We start from the raw sequence: 17779 nt of genomic DNA on the forward strand, positions 1-17779 counted from the left end.
AGGAAACGGAAAAGTGCAGGAATGGCGAAACTGAAACCTGGTCAGCAGGAAGGAATGAATCGACAGGAAAAAAGCGTTTCTGTAACATGGATATGATAAGGTGACTTTATGCAGAGTTTGATGTGAATGTCCTTGATGTATAATGACATGTCTCAAGTAGGTCCAGTCCATATGGTCCTGGCCAAGAGCGGGATGGCAGTCACAGCCAAGAGTAACAAAGAAAAGGAGTTGCTTGAGCCGGTACCAGAACAAAGAGCAGGGGTTAGAGAGTCAGGAGTTGTTGGAAGAAATTGATTTTATAAAACCATTTTTCATGAAAACTGTTTTATATTTATACTTAATTGTGGGAGCGAAAAAGGAAATGTTAGATAATAAACACACACCAAATAACGAGTGCAGAAACAACAATTCATAAAAGAGATATTCTTTAGATGTTTTAAATATAAGTTGCTGGACTACTTCGTTTGGTCATACGTCGAGAACATCACCAGCATGACCTCTCACAACACCAAAGCCAGCCTGATTCACCACCATCCGCTGAGCTCCTGCCGGCATTTGTCGAAAAAGCAGCTCCCACTTCCGGACCCGTTTCGAGATGGTGATTTCGGATGAAGGCGGCTACATTGAATAGATGTAAGCTCTACTACATAATCAAGTTACCTGAATTGATTATTTCAATAAAAGTTTTCAAATACAACTGTGGTGTTGTTTTCTTTAGGGCGAAAATTTTATCGTTCTAACATATATATATATATATATATATATATATATATATATATATATATATATATATATATATATATATATATTATTTGTTTACGTCCAACTAAAATAATGGAGATTTTATAAGAAAAAAAATTTCAAGGTGAAGATACTAATAAATCGTATTATCGTTTAGAAAATCAACAATAAATATACATAAGTTTGAAAGCAATAAAAATGACAGTCAAATTATCTGGGATTTCGTGGCATAACAGATAACGCACTAGACTGTAAAACTCATGGTTTAAGGTTCGATTCCTAGAAACAGTCAAGCTACGCTGAAGAGAGGTAGGACCTTGAAACATGCATTTCCATAGATTACTGTTTTATAATATATATATATACATATTTTTGATGATATATATATACATATTTTTGATGACATATATATACATATTTTTGATGATATATATATACATATTTTTGATGATATATATATATATATATATATATATATATATATATATATAAAATGGACTCTCCCATCGATTTCGACGTATGAGCTTCCGCCACAACAACTAAGTTGCTCGAAAATCCACACAGATGACTTGTTTATTGTGGAGAAGGCCTTGTGTAGAACCAACCACATTTTGGTATTACTGCTAATCTTTGTCGGTGCAGACGACTGCCACATGACAGAGTATACAGTAGACTGCAGGTTTTTACATCAGTGTTCCCTTCTCCAAGATGCATGTCTTAACGAAGACTGGGGGTGCATCTCTCCCAGTGAATTAATGCGCCTCCAGATACCAACCTGGAAATTTCTATGCCTTGGCACTGGTACTGGACAACGTTGCTTAACCTCGGTGATCTAGCGAGAACTGGTGTGTCAACGTAATATTCACCTGTCATCTCTTTTTTAAAAGATGGGATGGAATCGGCCGGTTGTCGAAGAAAAGATGCAAGCATGCAAGGTCCAGAGAGTTATATATATTTATATATATATATGTGTGTGTGTGTGTGTGTGTGTGTGTGTGTGTGTGTGTGTGTGTGTGTGTGTGTGTGTGTGTGTGTGTGTGTGTGTGTTTATATTTTGAATAAATGGTTCAGCGTAAGATAAACCGAATCTGCCAAAGAATTATGTTACAACTGATCTTTTTAATAACTGTATCTTTAGACAAACAGGATATTCGTGCGAACATTCTCTCATCGACCAATTAATCAGCATTTTTGGTGTTGATTTTGTTTATCGTTATTTTTGGGCTTCGAATGGCAGCTTGAAACGCTCACCACGGAGGAGCCATAGTGCAGTGAATTTGATTTTAAAATCGGAAATACCGTCATCGTATATATATACTAGCGGCCAAAAATCTGGGACAGTTCAGTTTTTTTTTTTTTTTTTTTTTTTTTTCTCCAGAACATTCGGGGTGGATTACAACTAAACTTACACGCATAAGTACCTCCATTGGAAGATCGATGGAGAGATGCAACTTGACAGGGCAACGAACATCTGGGAACATGAACCACCACCGATAACATCAAACGGAAAAGTGACCGTGTTCCATGAAAAAGACATACAGGCGGGCAGATACATCAAAGACAAAGCCATCAAGCCAGACATTGTAATATGGAACAACCCGAAAGAACTGCGCTCATTATCGATGTCACAGTCTCAAATGATTTTGGACTTAACGGGAAAAGATAACAAAACATCAGGAGCTAAAAATGATCTACAAACTACATGGTCTCTGAAAGAAAGAAATATTATACCGGTTGTGAGAGGAGCAACTGGCTTACTAAAAAAGAACCTTCATAAATACTTAGAAGCAATCCCTGGAAGACCAAGCTGTAATGAAATACAAATAGCAGCCATAAAAGGAACAGCATCTATTCTTAAAAGAGCCTTAGGATATAAATTTAAATCATGACAGAATCAAGTGTAAGCTCCAGGAGGGAGCCCCTTGATACTTTAAAACTTACTGAAGTTAAAAAAAAAAAATATTAATTACACATTATTATAAAAGATGGAAAAAAAGTTATGAGCATTTCATTTTTTTTATTATTAGAGTGGCCAAAACCATGGGACAAAGCAAAAAAAAATAATTTATTGTGGACTGTGTAGTCAGTTATTCCACTTTTAGTTATATATTTTTATTCAAATAAACATTGTTAAAAACAACAGAAAGTTCCTGTTTAATTATACGTCTTTCTATTTGTATGATCTTTATATAGGTTAAATGCAAAAGAAAAAAATTCAAGTTCCATATGTATCACGAACGTTCTCGATTCTACGTCGAATAATCATACGGTGAAATAACAAATAAACAAAAAAGCTGGATAAAAAAAGAGAGAGAATTTCAAAAAGTAATTGTGAGAAGTCAGTTAGACACCAGGTGAACGATTTTAGATTGTCCAGGAGATATGTTAAGAATTGTAATTCCGTGTGCCAGAATTAATATCACAGATTAAAATTGCGTTATGCTAAGGATTTAAAAATACTATTACTGGTTACATAGGCAATAATATTAATTGTCATCCTGGCACATAGAATTTAGATTGTTAACGTCTCTCCTAGCCATATGATAACAAATACCATTATAGTACTGTATTTGGATGACTATATATATATATATTTATATATATATATATATATATATATATATATATATATATGTATATATATATATATATATTAGTGATGTATATATATATATTAGTGATGTTTTCATTATAAAAAATAAAAGTATAATTCAGCAGAAATTTCTGTTAGTCAAACCATGTTTGTGCCTATATTCCGATGCCCTAAACGATTCTTTTTATCGTTTTTATTTTTGGCTTTCTTTAAGGCTTTATTTTCCCACCGCTCATGTTCATAATGAAACAATAAATATTTATTGATTTTAAACAACCAGTAAAACTAAAATAGGTCACACACATAAGTTGGTTTTAACATTTGCGAAAATATATCAAAATATTGCATGAATATTTGCGGTAATACGACTCCCCCCCCAACACACACACACGAAACCAATCTATATTTAGAAATTTTAAAAGAACCAGATTAAAAATCGGTAATTGTATCGCATTCAGGAATTTAGAACAGAATCGGTAACAGTATTGAATCGGAAAAAATATTGGGATCGACCCATCACTAATATATATATTTATATATATATATATATATATATATATATATATATATATATATATATATATATATATATATATAGTCATCCAAATACAGTACTGTTTCGCTGCTTCACAGCTCATCAGTGCGGCTAGACACTTTATACATATAATATATATATATATATAGTATATATAATATACATATAATATATATAATGTATATATAATATATATAATATATATATAAAATATATATAATGTGTGTGTGTGTGTGTGTGTGTGTGTGTGTGTGTGTGTGTGTGTGTGTGTGTTTGTGTGTGTTACAGTTGCGGTTTCACCTATTTACTTAAATGAGCATTGGGTAAGACTTTTCTAAAAACAGATATAAAAGTATTATATATTGTGAACATTGTAAATATCTTGGTGGCAAGCCGAAACATTTGTATGCTCTGAATGGAAATTTCAAAAAATGGGTTTTTATTGGTAAATGTATAAGAATTTGTCCTCTGCATTCCAGGTTGTTCATATAATATGAGAAAAATATTCATAGCATTATTGCTACACTATTGAATTCTTGTGTTATACTTTGTGGTATAAATATAAATATAAATATATATATATATATATATATATATATATATATATATAGAGAGAGAGAGAGAGAGAGAGAGAGAGAGAATAAATGACAAAAAGTTATATTCCAAAATTCCTGATGTTGACCATCTTATAATTTATTCCTTTAATTCAGTTGACTTATACAGTTCTTGATAGTATCTGTTTCGTAGCGCAAAATCAATCACTTAATTATTATATAAATCAGTGACTCTATTATGCCCTTAACTCATCAGAAGAAATAGCAACAATCAATCGATCAAAAGGAAATGAAGTGTGATTTGACATGATTAAAATCCGAAAATTGTAAGAGAAGCTGCAAATACCTTTATATTTTTCCATTACGCCATATTGAATTTTATATATATATATATATATATATATATATATATATATATATATATATATATATATATCTTTTTCCCCAAACACCAGGTTTATCGTATACAAAATCAAGCTTATGTTGGTAACATCAAATGGAAACAACATCTGACGAGTTGGTGAGGACAGGAAATTTTTATGGACACATAAAATCATAAAATTGCCATCCCATTAACGAAACGGTTGTAATGAATAAATCCAGGATGAAATAAAAAAAAGTTACAAAAAAGAAAAAATGTAAATCTTTGAATTTCAACAAAGTTTGCACTATATATATATGTGTGTGTGTGTGTATACATATATATATAATACATACATATATATATGCATATAGACACACACACACACACACATATATATATATATATATATATATATATATATATATATATATATATATATAATCACATGGACGTTAGATCATCGAAGTTAAGCAATAAAGAGCTTCGCTAATATCAGATAGATGACCATTTGCTATATGAACATAGAATTTTCTATATAGATGTTTTTGTTTTTTCTTTTTTAAGGAAAAGGGTCCCCCCCCTTGGCACAAAACTGAGTAGAGTATCGGCTGTTATTAAAAAATATTTTTTTCTTGTTGACAGCGGTATGTTGCTGGTTTGGGGCAGTTCTAGACGGTCCACTCTTGCAGACTTTGCCTTCTCCCTTTCGAGGTAGGGTTAGTTTATTGCTATTCGCTTGAATCTCTCTTGCCTGCGAACGACGAGGTTGCTCAAGCATTGTTTGGAATGCCAGAGTGCTTCAACTCAGGGTGCTGTTTCTTAACTACTACTTTCTGAGCCTAATATCACATCTTTCCGCCATTAAAAAAGAGGTAGAAAATGAGAGAGAAAGAGAGAGAGAGAAAGAAAGAGAGAAAGAAAGAAAGAGAGAGAGAGAGAGAGAAAGGAGGGTGAATGTACTGTTAATGTATGGTTCTCAATAAATGATATAGATGGATTGTAGGATTCTAAAGCTATATTTAAAGCCGTGTATATGTGCTTGTTGTATCCGTTGCTGGGTAAGGTGACAAGTATGGAATGTGGGGAGGATTTTTAGTTTTGTTTAGTGAAATATGTAACGACCCTTTTTTCTGGTATTTGAGATAAGGTACTTGAGATGCGCTGCTTGTAGCACTCTTTGTTGTTTCTTTCTTATAATAAGAAAAATCGCTCAGGGAGCGAAATTAAGGAATTAATCGCTAATAAAAAATAAATAAAAATTCAAACAATCTTATATATATATATATATATATATATATATATATATATATATATATATATATATATATATATATATATACATACACAGCCGGTATATATATATATATATATATATATATATATATATATATATATACGTAAGTATAAATATAATGTATAAATATATGCATACACATATTTATATATATATTATATATATTATATTATACACATATTATTATTATATACATACATATTATATTATGTATATATATATATATATATATACGTAAGTATAAATATAATGTATAAATATATGTATACACATATTTATATATATATTATATATATTATATTATACACATATTATTATTATATACATACATATTATATTATGTATATATATATATATACATATATATATATATATCCACATACAGTATTGTTTCGCTGTTTCACAGTTCATCAGTGCGGTTAGACAGGCAACTACCTCAAACCAGGATTGAAATCCGACCGCCTGTACGACAGTCAAGTTTTTACTCATATATATATATATATATATATATATATATATATATATATATATATATATATATATATATATAAGTAAAAACTTTATATGGCTGTTATATGATAAACACAAGCAAACTAATGAAAAGACGTAATTTATATGTTGAACGTTTATAAAGCTGATGCAGTTGAAAATGGGTTCTTCGATTTCAGAGTGGCGACAAAGATGTGAATGACAAAGCGCGCTCCGGACACCCAGGCACCCTGCACAGCCAGTAATGCATTGAGAATGATAGTGACTATGTAGAAAAATAAATTTTGGAGCAGTGAAGGTTGCTCGTTTTTATTGTAACATTCCTGTCTTCGTATCCCTTCGACTGTTTTTAGTTCAAAATAAGATGCATTACTTTTGGAACAACTTCCATATGTATTTGTGTGTGTGTGTGTGTGTGTGTGTGTGTGTGTGTGTGTGTGTGTGTGTGTGTGTGTGTGTGTGTAGAATATAGAGTAGTGTTTGTCCAACGTGATAAAAACTGAGGCTACTAATATTTATTGAACATTTTTATTCGTGTATTTTATATAGATATATTTATATGTAATGTTTCTATTATCATGTCACAAACTTCACATATTTTTTGTTGTGACATGTTGTGTTTTCGTTGGTTGGGTTTGGATAAGGTTACAACGTGTTTGAGCTTTTGTTGATATAAATATGTTCATTTTGGTGGGTACGTCCAGGTATTCTTATTATCTCTGTGCATAGTTCTGATTGTGTGTATGTGTATATGTTTACGTGATGGTGCGTGTAGAGAGATTTATGCTAAGATCTGTTTTTAGTTTTTTTAGGAGTTTAATAGTTGGTCTATATCTTTGTATAATAGTAGGACCGATATACAATTGAAAAGCCAACAAAAAAGTCAAAATATAGACTAAAATTTAACCTCCTAAAAGGTGGTCTACAAATTAAATTGCACAATAAACCACCAATGCTATGTAAATGATACCAAAACACTAAACAAAAGTGTCGCTCTACACAAAAGTAACACAAAACTTTCAGATAACAAAATTTTCTTTTGTTTCACAACCCATTTACCAAGGTAGTAGAGATAGATTTAAAATCATACCGATTTATTAGACGGAAGGTTTATTTAAAAAATCACTCAAGCATTGAACAAATCATAACCACAGCATATGTAGCACATATATACGTACATATAAGAATGAATGTGGATGCGTGTGTATAAACAAAAACGAATAGACACACATTCATAAACGCACCAACACATATCAAACAGAATAGATACACAAACAACATAAACAATTACCACATTTAACTAAAAACGAGTTTTTTAAAATCATATTTACTATTCGCTCACACACTAAACCCGGCAACAAAATATGTTCCAAGAATATACATGACCTAAATTAAAATAAAAGGACGGAACTCGTATTTTCGTTTGTATGTGTTTTTTGTTTGTTTGTTTTTTTAATCTATTCTATACTATTAATAAAATTCTAAATGTTTATTTATTTATGTGTATGTGTATATATACCAATAAAACTTTCGAACGGATGCATCGAATTGAAAAATTATTTTTTCCTTGGAAGGTGTCAGTCCCTAAATTGTCCTTATCAATATATGTGGCGTAAGGAACAACGTCGAGTCACACAAAAAGCCCGAAATAAGGGTTTTGTGGCCGTTTCGTGACTTTTTCGAAAAAGCTATCTGCCCATGTCAACGAAATTTATCACTGTCTATATACAGTCGCGGTAACATCTCTCGGCACACGGACAGGACTTGTGGCACAATGGATAACACGTCTGACCACACATCAGAAGATTCCCGGTTCGAATCCTGGCAAGTTCGTAATAATTTAAAACGTCATTTTATCCAAGTTTACGCATTTTGAGTGTACTTGATGTTGAGTGTGCTAGATCTTGTCTTTGTCTCGGCGTTGTATATGCCGACGCGGCGCAGCCGCTAGTATTAAATAATATTTAAGAACAATTAACATATTTTGCTAGTCTAACTGTTTTTATATATATATATATATATATATATATATACGACGCTAGTCTAACTGTTACTATATACGACGGTTCTAGGTTCAATCCTTGGCTTGGGAAAGATGCTAGTCTAGCGGCACTGATGAGTTGTGATACAACGAAACAGGACTGTATGTCGATGACTACAAATATATATATATATATATATAAGTAAGTTAGAAAGGCATTTCATCCAAGGCATGAAAATTGTTAAACAAAATGTTTTTATTATAGGCTTTAAAAATAAAGGTGCATGATTCAATTTGAAATGTATTTCTCTTCAAAGTGCACTGTTATAAATTTTACAAAGTAAAGTATAAAAATTTAATTCAAATTGAATCAAAAAATTACCTTGGATTTATTTTATGTAATGTACATTCTGTTGCACTTTAAAAAAAATCATTGAAAATTTTATATCTATATCATTAAGTGCTAGATGAAAGATAATGTTTTTATATTGCAACATAATGTACATTGCATAAAATAAATCCAAGGTAATTTTTTGATTCAATTTAAATTAAATGTTTATATCTTACTTTGTAAAATTTATAAAAGTGCACTTTGAAGATAAATAAATTTCAAATTGAATCTTTTACCTTTATTTTTAAAGCCTATAATAAAAACATTTTGTTTAACAATTTTCATGCCTTGGATGAAATGCTTTCTAACTTGTATCTTATCTTTTTAAGATTATATTTTCAAACGCTACTCTCTATTTCAGTTTGTATTTCTCCTCACACCACAATTCATTTTTGAAACCCCCTCTTTGTAATACAGGTCTGAATATTGAGAAAATCTGAATTTTTTTTACAAAACCTTTAAAATAACTTTTTTAGATAAAATCTTTTAAAACTTCTTTCAGAATAGAAAATCTTTAAAATTTAATAAGGAACATATTTCATAGCGGTTTCATTAACAAATATTCAGTACATAACGAGAAAAATAGAGATGAAAATTTCAAAAGTACAGTATAACAGGTTACAGTCAATAGTAGTCCTCGCCAGCGAAAATCTTTGTTATTGCTATTCTATTATTATTATTATTATTATTATTATTATTATTATTATTATTATTATTATTATTATTATTTAAAACATTTTGTGTCCTGCTCTTTCGCGCGAGGACTAATATATATATATATATATATATATATATATATATATATCATCCTCCCTATATATATATATGTATAAAATGGACTCATTTCCCCCTCTGATTTTGACCTTAATAGGATTAAAAATCAAGACATTTCATGCAAATGTAATACGCACAAACTGCAGCACAATATCTGGGGTGTGTTATAGGTCTATTACCTATCCACTTCCTCGATAATCGTAGATTCCTATATTCTATCTGCTGAGAGTTCACTGCCAAACTCGGTTAAGATCAATGGAAGTGGTAAAATCTTTTTTCTCTAATAAATTCCTCCTTCCCCCGTCACCACTTAACACCGTTGCGGGATCGTCCACAAGTGACAGTTACGAAGAAAGACCGGTTTGGGTTTTCTTGACTTCGTAGTTGCTTTAAAAAAAACTGAAATGGAATTTTAATTCTACTGGGTGAAACGTACCATGAAGTCAACCAAATCGATGGGTTATTTATGCCATTTTTTCCGCTTTTCGCTGTTTTTTTTTTGTTTTTTGTTTTTGTTTTTCCGAACACGTCCATCATTTTCCCCCCTGATTTATGCATTTTGTTTTTCCGGTTTCTTTTTTTAAAGAAGTTTTACGCTTGTTCGCTGTTTTTTTTGTTTTTTTTTTGGGGGGGGGGTTTTGCCGATTTTTAAAGAAGTTTTTATTTTTATTTTTATATTTAAACAGGGTTATTACTTCGCTTATTCTTTACTCCCCCCCCTTACATACACACCTCCAAACAACCTGGCAACGCCGGGTACCCCCGCTAGTTATATATATATATATATATATATATATATATATATATATATATATATATATATAGGTATTATATATATATATATAGGTATTATATATATATGTATATATATATATATATACATAAATACCTAGGTATTATAGGTATGTGTATGTATATATACATACATTATATATCATACATTATATATTTATATAAAATGTATGTTAGATATAGTATTAAACTTAAAGGTAGTTAATGATTGAATTCAAATTAGAAAATGCAGTCTAATCTTAAAGTGTATGTGTAAACAGACATATTTATATACATATATATCATTACGCATATATATTTATGAAGAAGATATTATATATATATATATATATCATTAGTCTACATTTCACTAACTGTTATCCTCTTCATAAATTTATAACTTAAAATATTCAGCATTAAGAATTGGTTATATAATGTTATAAATTGAATTTTCAAAAAGAAAATTCTTAATGCTGCAATATTTTAAGTTATAAATTTATTATATTTTTAATGGAATATCTTGTCTTTTTCTTTTCCAGTTTTAAAAACTAGTCCTTTACTTTTCCATGTTTAAGCTTAACCATATTACTTTTCATGCTCACATTTTTCCATTGTAATTCAAAATTTTTCGAGGCTTCCAGTAAATTCACTTGTTCTTTGTTTAATTTCAGTCTTATTTTCTTTTTTGCCCCATAAACATAATATACACATATGTAATAACAATGTCCGGCACTCGTCTGCTTTCAATAAAATCCCCCGCTTTAACTTGTTACTTATCTTTTCGCAAGAGCGATGAATTGGTAGCAACAGTAGTCGCTAAGGCGACGTGGTTGCTATGGAAACCAGTCATAAAAACGTCGCTCACCTTAGGTTTTTTTTTACGGTTTGGAACACTAGTAAATTCATCATAACGTTTGTTTTACTAAACGAAATTTTTTTAAAAAATTCACATTATATCTGAGGAGGTGATTAACTGTAATAATTGTTTTAAATTTGGTCGAAAAATGAGTGAGTGATGAAGTTTTTAAGCAGTGCTAAATGACTAAAACTGCCGCTTAACCATATATTCAAACACGTTAGTGTTTGACTGATACACATTATGGAACGTTTACGTTGTTGCCCTAAAGAAAACAATACTACAGATTTATTTTAAAACTTTTACTGAAAAAATCAATTCAAGCAACTTGATTATGTAGTAGAGTTGACATCTATTCAATGTAGCCGCCTTCATCTTCAATCCTCAATCACCATCTGGATACGGGTTCAGAACTGGGAACACGCCTTTTCCACAAGCGCCGTATACAGCGATCAGACTGGATTTGGCGTTGTGGGAGGTCATGTTGGTGATATTCCCGACGTATGACCAAACGAAGTAGTCCAGCTGGTTCAAGTCGGGAGAGAAGGCGACAGTGAGAAAAGTGTACAGAGTTGTAGCACCCCTTCCGAGGCCAAGCCTAGGTTTCATGTGACTTTGAGCCGACGGCGAATCCTGCTGCCACACCTAGAGTCTGCCAGCGGCCACCTGATTGCACCAGGGGATCACCACACTCTTCAGAACATCCAAACACACTTTCGTGCTGACTTTGAAGCCGACTTCAAGGATGTGAGGTGGCATGATGTGACCCTCACTTAAACCACACTAAAAACCATAACCGTGGCCGGAAACTTTGATTTCATCACCCTGGACACGTCCCTGTTATTCATGGCAATCCAGCGATGTATTTTGAGGGTTTTGGCAATGGTCCTGTTTTCATAACTTTCATCGGTAGAACATTGTGTCACTTTAAAACATGATAGAAGACTCTCATCGCTTTTGGGATTAATACACAACTGGCCAACTAGTAGATTGTCTACAACAAAAAAAAAAGAAAACCCTGTTTTCATACAAATGGAAACGGAATCACGTCGTCTTTTCTACGGCGATGATTTTATCCTTCCAGGGAGAGAGAGAGAGAGAGAGAGAGAGAGAGAATAAATGACCAAAAACTATATTCCAAAATTCATGATGTTGACCATCTTATAATTTATTCATTTAATTGAGTTGACTTTAACAATTCTTAGCAGTATATAGTTTGTTGCGCAAAATCAGTTACTTAATTATATCAATCTTTGAATCAATTATGCCCTTAACTCATCAGAAGAAATAATATATATATGCGTGCGTGTGCGTGTGTGTGTGTGTGTGTTTGAGAGAGAGAGAGAGAGAGAGAGAGAGAGAGAGAGAGAAGTCACAGATTAGAATCAAGTGAATTATCCTGTCAGATATTATAGTGAGGTAATAATTTCAGGACGATCCTAGCCAAAAAAGCAAAGCTCAATATATAAAAATAGAGCAATATATAAGTTTAATGATTAAAGTTAAATTCTGTAGATTAAAATACTTAAAAATATATTCAAATTAAGAATATGGAGAAAAATTATATTTATTTTCTTAATCCATGGATTTTCAATAATGGCACATATCATCAGAGGAAATGAAATGTAATTAGCAAAATGTTCAGCTATGAATAAACATATATTTTGCTTTTCAGCACATATATTGAAAATGTTATTTAAAAGTTATTTAAATGGTGCTTAAAAGTTATTTAAATGGTGCTTAAAGTCATAGAAAAAGGAGCAGTCCAATATCAGAATGAGTTCAATAGTTTCCGGAATATTACTGCCAGATCAGTCAAGTAATAATTCAAGGGGAAAATCAGAGGGGATCGAGTAATCTGATAGATTTTAAGCATGTATCAAATCTGAGGTGATATCCAGAATATTTGATTGTCCCATATCGATTAATATTGATTTACTATTTAACGCAATATCTCCGCACCCCCAAGGATTCTGGATTTGTTCTAAACCTCAACATCAACGGATCTGTACATCGCCGAAGAGGACGTCCATCTCATATGCGCATCAAAATCATGGTATGGGACAATCAGATGTTCTGGATATCATGTTTCAAATCTATCGGATTATTCGATCACCTCTGATTTCCCCCTTGGATCACTACTCGTTCGATCTGGCAGTAATATCCCGGAAACTATCGAACTCATTCTGATACTGGACTGCCCAGGTTGTATGATATCCTTTTTCTAAGACTCTTAAGCACCATTTAAATAACTTTTAAATAATCTTTAAATAACATTTTCAATATATGGAAGAACGAAGAATTTAATCCTAGGTGCACAGTTTCAACGCTGTAAGGTGATGGAGGTCCAGTTTTGGTGTGAGGCGTTATTAGTGCTAATGGTCCATGGCCTATAGTTCGCTTGCAAGGTCGAATTAATTCGACCAAGCACATTAATATGTTGACTGGGAATTTTCTACCTTACTTTAGCGGGAATTTGGATGATAATCCCATCTTCATGCAGTATAATGCTCCCATTCACACAGCTAGCAATGTCAAGAGGTTTCTTGAAGAGCATAATATTCCCTGTTTGGATTGGCCTGCACAATCTCCAGACCTCAATTCTATCGAAAATGTGTAGCATTACATCAAGCAACAGCTACACAATGATAAAATTTCAAATCTGAAAAAACTTTGGACAAAAGAGAAATGGGATACACTTTCACCGAAATATTGCCGCAGACTAATTCAAGAAATTCCCAAAAGTATTTCGGGTTGTCAAATTGCAGAAGGGCTATGCTACTAAATATTAACTAATTCATTGTGTTCCTGTTGTATTTGTGTTGCATTAATGTCTTAAATTTACATTTCAATAATAATTTTCTATTGTGCGGAGTTTCTTTGTGCCTCCTCGATTTGAAGTTAAGTTTTTAAATTGACGTGAACACTAGGATAATTCAATATATATACTAACAGAGAGTCCCGACGTTGCCCAAGATTAAATGAGGATAAACGAATGTTCCACGCAATATTTTTATTGTTATCGAAATGGATTAAATTGCCCATTCTTCAATCAAATCGATTGATTGCTTGCTGTAATCGGGGACCCATTGCAGTGCACCAGAAGGAAACTTCACAAAACTTCCTGCAGTAAATAGTCCACAATATATTGTAGTTTACATTGCACTGTTGAGAACCTTCTATTGATTTTATGAAATCATTTTTATATAATGTTTTGAATTAAAGTTCAAAATTCTAAAGTCAAGTATCATGGTTCAATTGTGTTTTGAACAGAAACATTAATTTCTTGTCTGATCAAAGAACCATACTGTTTATTTTTATACGCTGGGCCTTTGTGTTCGTGCGGTGATAAAACCTCTCAAATGCACTCGTAATATTAGGCTTAATAAAATTTTAACTTTGTTTAAAATCGTTTTGTTCCTCCTTTAATCCAATTTATCGATTATCGATTAACAATCTTCAAGACTAGACATAGGGGCATTCCGATAGAAAGCCTATGTAAGAACACTCCCGCACACGAAGTATATTTGTGGTTGTCTCGCGTTATTTGATCCGAGCGTGGATGAAACGCGGAATATTCTGTGTAGTTTAATTGCCATATATATTTTATAACTTACTACCTAGTTCTACCCAGGTATTGAGCACTGTTGAAGTAAATACTACGCATAAATTTATACTTTCATATTTTAATTTATGTGATTAAATAAAGTAGTTATATATATATATATATATATATATATATATATATATATATATATATATATATATGTATGTATGTATATGTACTATAGGGAGAAACGACGTTGCCCAAGATTGAATGAGGATTTAAATATAAGTACGGATGTGTATATAAAAATCTGCTATAGATAAAATAATAAAAAAAAAAAAAACACAAACAAATGATAAATAAATAAATAAATAAGCGTCGCCGAAATTTGAACGTGACGTTTCATGAGTAGGAAAGCTATAAAAGGGAAGTTAATGTAGAAATTCGAAGTAGTAGCCTTTTATCACTCGGCGAGATACATTCTGTCACTGACTGCTAAGTAAACGAACACTTTATCAGGTAAGTCCAGTACAGTGTGCGTGTGTGCACGGGTATGTGTATATATATATATATATATATATATATATATATATATATATATATATATATATATATATATATGTGTGTGTGTGTGTGTGTGTGTGTGTATGTGTGTGTGTATATATATATATATATATTTTATGTATACGTATATAATATAATATGTATGTATATAATATGTGTATAATATAACATATATAATATAATATATATATAAATACGTGTATACATATATTTATATATTATATTTATACTTACGTATATATATATATATATATATATATATATATATATATATATATATATATATATATATACCGGCTCTGTATATATATATATATATATATATATATATATATATATATATATATATATATATATATACACACACACACGCACACACAGAGCCGGTATATAGTATGTTACTCATATAAACGTTATGGATTACGTATGCGCATACATGTTTCAGTGGAATCCTAATTTAGAGAGACCCACCTCGTCAGACTGTAGCTCCTTTTTTTTGTCTGATAAGGTGGGTCTCTAAAACAATATTACAATACTACACCCAGTTCGTTGCTCCCAAGAGACAATGGACGGATGTTGTTGTTTTATTTTTTTTTTTTTGTTTTGTTTTTTTTTGCAGTTTAGTTCTGAAATGTGTAATTTGCTGAAACTTTAAGAACTAGTACGTTTTTTTATAAAATTATGACACTGAACTCTTTATGAGATAGAGTTTCATTTTGTTTACAAACGTAATAGTCCTATTTCTAGGTGTGTACTTTTAATATACATGTGTGTGTGTGTGTGTGTGTGTGTGTGTGTGTGTGTGTGTGTGTGTGTGTGTGTGTGTGTGTGTGTGTGTGTATTATGCGTACAAAATAGTATAGAAAACTAATTATGGCAAGCAAGGTAGTCAGAGACACGGTTGTGTTTCATTTCCGAGGAAAATCATTTGGCAATGTAATAAATAAATCTCTCTCTCTCTCTCTCTCTCTCTATATATATATATATATATATATATATATATATATATATATATATATATATATATATATTTCTTTTATTATTTGTACTTCTTTAATGACCCCTATTATTTTGTAGAATATTCTCTATCTTTATTAATTTTTATTTATTGCGGACTATTATTCTTATCTTTTCATAGTTGTTTCACGACGTTTCGTGAAACAACTAAGAAAAAGACGAGAATAATAGTCCGCAATAAATAAAAATTAATAAATAATACTCATCTCAATGAATTCTAATAAATAATATATACCATTCGGTACGGACCCGACTATGGAAGATCAGATAATAATCATGAATTTAAAGAATCAAAAAATTAATATTGATCGACCTTCGGGGCCCGTGGCGCAGTTAATAGCGTTAATCTCTATGGTCCCGGGTGAGAATTGTCTGAAGATAGCGGTTTCAATCCTACCTTAAGCCGGCCAAAGGCTTACTTGGCCAAAACATGGTGAGACTACAACAACTATGGAAGGCAGTAATTGCAGTGAATGCAGTCAGGAGATTCGGAGTTCCTATCCGTCGCGTTTACCACCTGATGAAGGCCAGAGGAATAGTTGGCCGAAACGTCGTGAAACAACTAATAAAAGATGAGGATAATAGTCCGCCATAAATAAAATTAATAAATAATACGCATCTCAATGAATTCCAATTAAATAATATATTTTCTATCTTGGTATGTTTTTTTTAAAGATATACTCTTTGATAATATTATTGTATTATATATATATTAATAATTGTGTATATAATATTTATTGTTTTATATTATATGTTAACATACATGAAATAGTAAGATATATGTATTTCGATGAGACATATGATATATATATATATATATATATATATATATATATATATATATATATATATATATATATATATATTTACCCTTCACCGGACTATCCATTCATGTGAAATCTTTTTGTTGTTATTTTTCTTTTGCCTCCTGTTCCCCTTACCTCACCCTTTTTTTTAACCAAGTAAGATCTTTGACTTACTTGTAGTTTCATTAAATACTTTTATATGCAAAATCCGATCCTGCATTTTGCTAATTCCTGCTCTCTGATAAGAAGGAGAGTATTTCTTCGAAACTCCGCGGATTAAGGACTATCCACTTATCTTGTGCTTCCTTTTTTAAAATTAAATATGTTTTTAACTCCTTTTAAAGATGTCGTTTAACATATTTTATTAATCATTTGTTCATATATATATATATATATATATATATATATATATATATATATAAAATAAAAATTACAATTAAATTTACCAAAATGATCCAAGATGGTAAAATTAAAGTATATTATAAATATTAAAGAATTAATA

At 31.0% G+C, this 17779-nt stretch overlaps 1 protein-coding gene across 1 annotated transcript in view; it reads left to right on the forward strand.

The window, feature by feature from the left end:
- Nucleotides 1-15272: 15272 nt before the first annotated feature.
- The window catches only part of LOC145265553 (annulin-like), a 144098-nt gene continuing 141591 nt past the window's right edge, over nt 15273-17779 (forward strand). Inside the window, exon 1 of the mRNA XM_080121519.1 lies at nt 15273-15409. The gene's annotated coding sequence lies outside the window, so the exon portion shown is untranslated. The remainder of the gene's footprint in view (nt 15410-17779) is intronic.

Source organism: Euprymna scolopes, chromosome 40 (assembly GCF_053919585.1).
Source record: "Euprymna scolopes isolate OS-2025 chromosome 40, ASM5391958v1, whole genome shotgun sequence".
NCBI lineage: Eukaryota > Metazoa > Mollusca > Cephalopoda > Sepiida > Sepiolidae > Euprymna > Euprymna scolopes.